The sequence below is a fragment of the Melopsittacus undulatus genome, unplaced genomic scaffold (genome assembly GCF_012275295.1).
Source record: "Melopsittacus undulatus isolate bMelUnd1 unplaced genomic scaffold, bMelUnd1.mat.Z mat_scaffold_154_arrow_ctg1, whole genome shotgun sequence".
Taxonomy (NCBI): Eukaryota; Metazoa; Chordata; class Aves; order Psittaciformes; family Psittaculidae; genus Melopsittacus; species Melopsittacus undulatus.
The window spans coordinates 6,725-13,448 of NW_022994118.1; positions in this window are offsets into that span (position 1 = coordinate 6,725).

A 6,724-nucleotide genomic window follows, 5' to 3' on the forward strand; every position below is an offset into this window, starting at 1 on the left:
GACACCCACTGTATCTTGCAGGACTCAGACCATCAGATGCCTGTTGCCTAAAAAACAAAACCTTTTCTACAAGACACCCACTGTATCTTGCAGGACTCAGACCATCAGATGCCTGTTGCCTAAAAAACAAAACTTTTTCTACAAGACACCCACTGTGTCTTGCAGGACCCTAACCACAAGATGCTCACTGTCTCCTGTGATTGTAAACCATAGGACGCCCGCTGCCTTGTGCATAAAACCTTTTTGTACAAGACACCCACTGGGTCTTGCGGACCCAAATATCGGGTCGAATTTTTTTCTTTTGCCCATACTTCCATACAGTAATGGACCATTTTTTTTTTTTTTTTCCTTCCTGGGACGGCTGAATGTCCCAGTACTTTATCATTAACCCCAGGGGACCATCCGGTGGTGCATCCGGTGGGCTGCTCCCTGCTTTATTCTTAGGATCTCTCCTTGGATCCTTTTCTGGGTTATAATTACGACTCTTACTCTGACCCATTGTCTTACTCCGGGGACCTCTGCCTGGGCCTCCGGGACTGGACCTCTACTGGGACCCGTCTTCCCTCCCCATATCTTAGTACAATATTCTATCATTTTTTTGCTTATCTTTCCCTAGGGTTCCAGGGAAATCTCTCCAATTATCTAAGGGGTATTCATGTGAGTCGAAGACTTGCTGCCCTTCGCCCCCATCTTCTGGAATATCCACAAATATACACTCACTCGCTCCCCCTTGTTCCTGGCCCAGTCCCTCGCGGGAGATGGAAAACGCAGTACTTAAGGGTCCACACTCGCTTGGTTCAGTATATCGAACCTCTCATTCGTTATATTCCAGGAAACCCAATCCCGCCCGAACGGCAAACCTGCGAACAACTTCGCAATATACTTACGCGTCCTGCGTCTTCGTCCGGACTCCCGTGCACAGAATTTTGATGGGATTTTACCGGTTTTTCCTTTGCTCATTATTCTAGAATTTAGGTTCGTCGGTAAGGTTGAGGTAGGCTGTTGGTCGCGGGGGCCGCGAAATGTCGCGGGGCGCCTCCCCGGAGGACCAAAGCCCACCGTTCCTTATCCGAGTCACGGCACCAGAAATTGTTATAAATTGAGACCACAACGGATCATAATCCAATTAAAATTTTATTAATTATAGGAAGTAGAATATGAGCAAAGACAGCGCTGGACGGCAGGGGAGTCTGCGCTCCGCCTACTGCCGTACTGAGCAGTTCAAAAAGCCCTCCCTTATACATCTTTTACTTCCGTGTTCATGACGTAGTTGAGGTGCTCTGCGCATGCTTCAGCTGTTGCTAGGGGGTCGACCTCTGCCTCCCGGTGGTCGGTGAGGCCGAAGTAAGAAGTCTTCCTCCTTTGTTCCATAGTTGACCCTTCATTTATGTCCTTATATGGAGTGGTTTGTCTTATTTCTGCCAGTTCCTGGAACATCTTGCAAGCCAGTTTCTGTAACACCTTGTGGTCATCTTATGTTTGCATAAACGGTTTCTGGTTTAATTGGTGTAAGCGATTGTAGTTTAATTGGTGTAAGCAATTGCGGTTATCTTATCTTGCATAAGCTGTGTCCGTTAACTGTGTGCATAAGCAATTTCATATCTTTTGTTGTCTAACCTTTATATTGGGCTTAACATATATATACCTAACATATATCTTAATAAACAATACCTTATTCTTTAGTTTTTCACAATCAGCCCCAGTGACAAGTGCAGCAGCAGCAGCTGAGAGTTCTGACGGTTATGAATGGCTTTTGGGTGCCCTTGGACCTGCCTGCTGACTGTGATGGTGGTCGGCATGTTGGCACACACACAGAGTGTGTTCTACCACGGCCATTTTGTCTGATCCCAAAAGTTAAGCAGAGTCAGGTCTGGGTCTTGTCTAGGGTTAGACAAGGATATAGGAGCACCAGGAGACTGTTCCCAAGGCTGGACAGTCATGAGTGGCAGGGCATGTGGGACAGTATGGCCAGGTATCTGATCCACTGGGCCCCTCCAGTGCTTTGGAAGCATTGGAAGTGGAAGGCAGCTGTATGGAGTCCCAGAAGCAAGCTGTAGAACTGCTGAAGGGGACAGTGAATGATTTTGAGTCTGGTGGGCCCAGATACTTCAGGCTATCAGTCCAGAGATGCAACTTAGAGATGTCTCATGGTCGAGGGGTGGACTTAAGAGTGATGGACTTAAGAGTGATGTGTATTGAAAATTGTGGGATCTGGGCATGACGTGAATGGTATGGAATAAGGGGTGGATAATGTCATGGTTTGAGCATGTTTTGAGGGTGTTTTTGTTCAAGGTTTTTTTTTTTCCAGCCAGGTGGAGGAGGGGAGTCCGGGAGGAAGGAGAGACAGGACACCTGACCCAGGCTGGGCAATGAGGTATTCCATACCATAGCATGTGATGCCCACGATGCATACTGGAAAGAGAAGGCTGGAGGGGTAGAGCTCTGGAGGAAAATGGAGGAGGGAGCACATGGTGCTCGGCCAGGCAGGGTGGAGTGAGTTATGGGTTGGTGGCTGGTGGGGTGTTGTATTCTCTTCACTTGTTGTTTGCTGTATCATTATTATTTGTAGTAGTAAATGGCAGTAGGGGTTTTGTGTTATGCCTTAGCAATTAAACCGTCCTTATCTCAATCCGTGGGGGCTACATTCTTTGGATTCTCCTTCCTATCTCTCTGGGAGTTGGGGGACTTGGTTTAAATCACGACAAGCAGTAACTAAAAGCATTGCTGTTACCAGTGCTGTTCCCAGGGGGAAGTCAAAAACCAGCCCTGCACCAGCTACTAAGAAGAAGAAGAAGAAATGACTGCTCCTGCTGAACCCAGGACAGCATCCAACTTAGATCATAGCTAGCCCTTAATTCATCGATAAGCCATGACATCAGCTAGGTGGGGCTAGCCAAGGCTCTGGAGATTTGGTGCCTCAAATTGCATAGGAGAGCTAACTCCCACCAGAAATAGGCTGTGTGGACTTCTGAGGCTAGGGTTCAACTCCCCTGGCTTCAGAGCTCTACAGAAGAAAAGCTTAACACTGTGCTCCACTGAAGCCAAAGGACTGTAGTCATCCGACCATGTGTGGCTGTTAAGAGACTGTGCGGTTGACTTCACTGTCTGTGGATCGTGCAAGCAACCGTCTTCAATCCACGACTGTAGACCCTTGAACTGTCCTGGAAGCCCTGGTATCAAGCTTAAAAGTGGAAACATACACAGCAGTTACCTTCAGTTAGGTGAGAGGAATGCCACTACGGCTGTCTATGGGACTGTAAGATGCCTGTGATGAAGTGAGCTACTGCAGAGGATCAGGAGATGAGACAGGTTTGTGCTCAATGCACCAGGCTGCATTAACCAAATGCCACAGTGCTGGGCCAGTGCATGTGACAGGCACAGCCTTCACGATAACACGTAAGTGGCAGTGTAAGGTCACAACTGTTCTGTTTGTGTAATGTAAAAGGTTTGCGTAAAATGCTGTAAACCCTATATTAAATTAAAATCAGGATGGTCTTGTAGATTTTTTTTTTTTTTTTTTTTTCTGGGCCAATTATTAAAGCCTTGAAACAGGGCAGAAAAACCTGGAAGCACTTGGCTCTCTTCAGTATCCTGTTATGTATATTGAAGTAAACAGACATATAAATTATCTTACATCCCTCCATTTTTAGTGCCCCTCTCCAAAAGCATTAATCTCACATGATTAATGAGGAATTTTTACTGACTGTTGTTTCATCTTTTGTAGCAAGTTGGTAGACTTAGGTCTGTGGATAAGGCACAATCTGTGGAGTCATCTTGCTGTCAGGTGCTTCTACCCTCCAGCGAGCTGCAAAAAAGGTATCTGCTGACTCACCCTGGCTTGATTTAAACACCCAGCCTCACATACAAGAGCTTGGAAAACCAAAACTGAGAGAAAGGATTATGGCAGAGCTGCTGACAGATGCACTAGACACTGGAGAGAAAGCTTGGACTGAGATCTGTAACTGGTATTAAAATGGCTGTGTCTTCTGCCCTTGGGTGGGTATTAATGGAAACTGCTCTCACATAGTGAGATGCCAGACATTCACAGCCTAATCTGAGAGATAATACTTGGTTCATCAATGACTTTTTCTGGAGTGGGAAGAAGAACTTTGATGGTTGCTAAGAAGAGTCTTGGTACAAGACTGCTAATGTGCTTCTTAATTAATTTGTTCTATCTCAGGAGACCTATTAGGTACTAATGGATGTGGTGCAGTGTCCCGTATAGAAATGGCCCTGTGAAATCACAGAGAGGAGTAAAAATTCCTTGCCATATTTGTATGGTAGAAACTGTGTAATTAGAGGGAGCTAAAGTTGGTCCAACAACCACCACCACCTAAAAACACTTAAACTTGGCTTAAAATCTAGAAAAAGAAGCTTAAGTTATGTATTGTATGTGGCAAAGATTTGCTTATTTGCACACATAAAATGAATCAGTGGTTTCCTGGAACAGCAGACAGGAAATGTAAACATTAGTACAAAGAGGTCAAAGAAAGTATCATAAATATAATTAGGCACTCATTAAAGTATTTGAAAAGATTGGTGGCAACAAGACCAAATTGAACAATTCACAGATTTTCCTACCAGTACCTGACCAGACTGAGTGACAGAGGAACTTGTTCTCTTTAGTGGAACAATATTCACATTTGACATTAATGTGAATATTCACATTAGAAGGGCTGAAAGGCATACTCTGAGCAAAAGGCAGGAAACAAATTTGCTGCTGCCAAGTCTGTCCTTCAGCCAAGGATGCAACTAAAAGCAGAAACACCACACTTCTACCTTGCCATCTCTGAATAAATTCGTATGTGGGAAGAAAGAAGCTTAGGTGGGAAGTAAAAATCTCCATGTTGTACAGACTAATGCGAGGTATGTGTTCCAGAAAATTAAATATTAAAAAATACAAGATTGTGCTATGGGGATTTTAATTTTCATAATGGTTAGAAAAATCCCATTCCAGACTAGCTTCCCTGAGCGTGTGTACGCATACATGCAATTTTTAAATTAAAAACTAAAATACAATAAAATACTGTTGAGTCAGTCCTCTCCCTTTTCCTTGCTGAGAGATGCTGACTAAGACTTTTAATGCAGACCATTGCTGTTGCATTCCCTTCTCCTCCTTGCCAGGTCACTCTCACTAAACAACTGCAGTGGAATTCACTTAAGTGCCACCTTGATGAACTGCCAGGGAAGCGGTATTGTGCTGTGCATTCCAGTGATGGCACAGATCAATTGGCACACCTTCACCCAAAAAGTCCTCTTAAACCAGGGGTGCTGGGAAGGAGGGTCAAGAACTACTGGTACAGTACAGCAGCAGCCCCCTGGCACAGGGCTGCCCAGCGTCCATCTGTCTAGTGCCCAAAGTTAATTTGCAGATGCTTCTGTTCAGTCCTGCTCTTGTGTCCTGACTGTCGTCCCTCTCCTCGCCCCACTTTAGGGGAACGTCCAGGATGGTGCCGGCCGGCTGCCAGGCCTCTGCAACCTCAGGACTCTGGCCGGTGATGTGGTATGGTTACGAGCATGCCGGATCCTGCTACAGGACAGGAGATGGCTGCATCCCTGGGGGAGCGGTGCAGGCGATCCCTGTGCACTAGGGCTTGGTCCCCAGCAGTGCTGGGTGTGTGCAGGAGTGCTCCTGTGGGCATGGCTGGGGTAAGCCCTTGATCCCTTTCTTCCACAGGAAATGCTGAAGGAAAGGCTGGGCCTGTACCCAGACCCGGAAGAGGTCAACAACATGGTGCACTGGGATGTGCTGGAGGATTGCCTGGTGGGCAGCAAGGGAGAACGAGGCAGAGATGAAGGAAGACCTGGAAAAGGAGGAGGAGACCAGTCTGTCACCACCAAGTCTCCCACTTTAGATGTGGACACCCCCCATGGGGCAAGCTCAGTGCTGGAACCCAGGGAGAGCTCAGTGGGGCTGAAGGATCCAGGGACAGCTCTACTGGTCCCTAAGCAGCAGGCAGGCATTCCCTCAGATGAGAGGAGGGATGAAAGAACCAGAGTGATGGTGCAGACGGTGCCTCAGGTTGTGCAGACCGCCAGCCTGGGGACACAGCCAAGAGAGCCAGAGTCCACAGGCACCCAGACCACCAGCCTGGGGACACAGCCAAGAGAGCCAGAGTCCACAGGCACCCAGACCACCAGCCTGGGGACACAGCCAGGAGAGCCAGAGTCCACAGGCACCCAGACCACCAGCCTGGAGACACAGCCAGGATAGCCAGAGTCCACAGGCACCCAGACCACCAGCCTGGAGACACAGCCAGAGTCCACCGTCACTCAGAGCAGCACCTTGGGGGAGCGGCTCAGCACACAGCTTGACCGGGATGGCCCCCTGGCAGCAGGGGCTCTCTTGCCAACAGCCGAGGGATTCGAGATCCCACTTGATGCTGATCCCAGGGCCATGTCCCACGTGCAAGAGCTGGCCTTGCCCTCGGGCTCCAGCAGGGTCTACCACAACGCCTACAAGTGCTACATGGAGACGGTGGAGGCTCTCAAGCAGATTGGGCAGCTCAGACACCTCTATGCTGCCCTGAAGGAGCAGGTGGCCCAGCTGGAAGCCACCAGGTTGGAGCGGACTGAAGTGGAGAAGCTGCGCCTGCTCCTCCAGGAGGGAGGTGGGAGCTCTGGGAGGCTTGTGGGGGGTGTCTGAAATGCTGGCTCTGGAGCTGGTTGTGCTCAGAGCGTGGCCCGTAGGGTGAGACCCCTTTGCTGACAGTGTGTCCCCTTG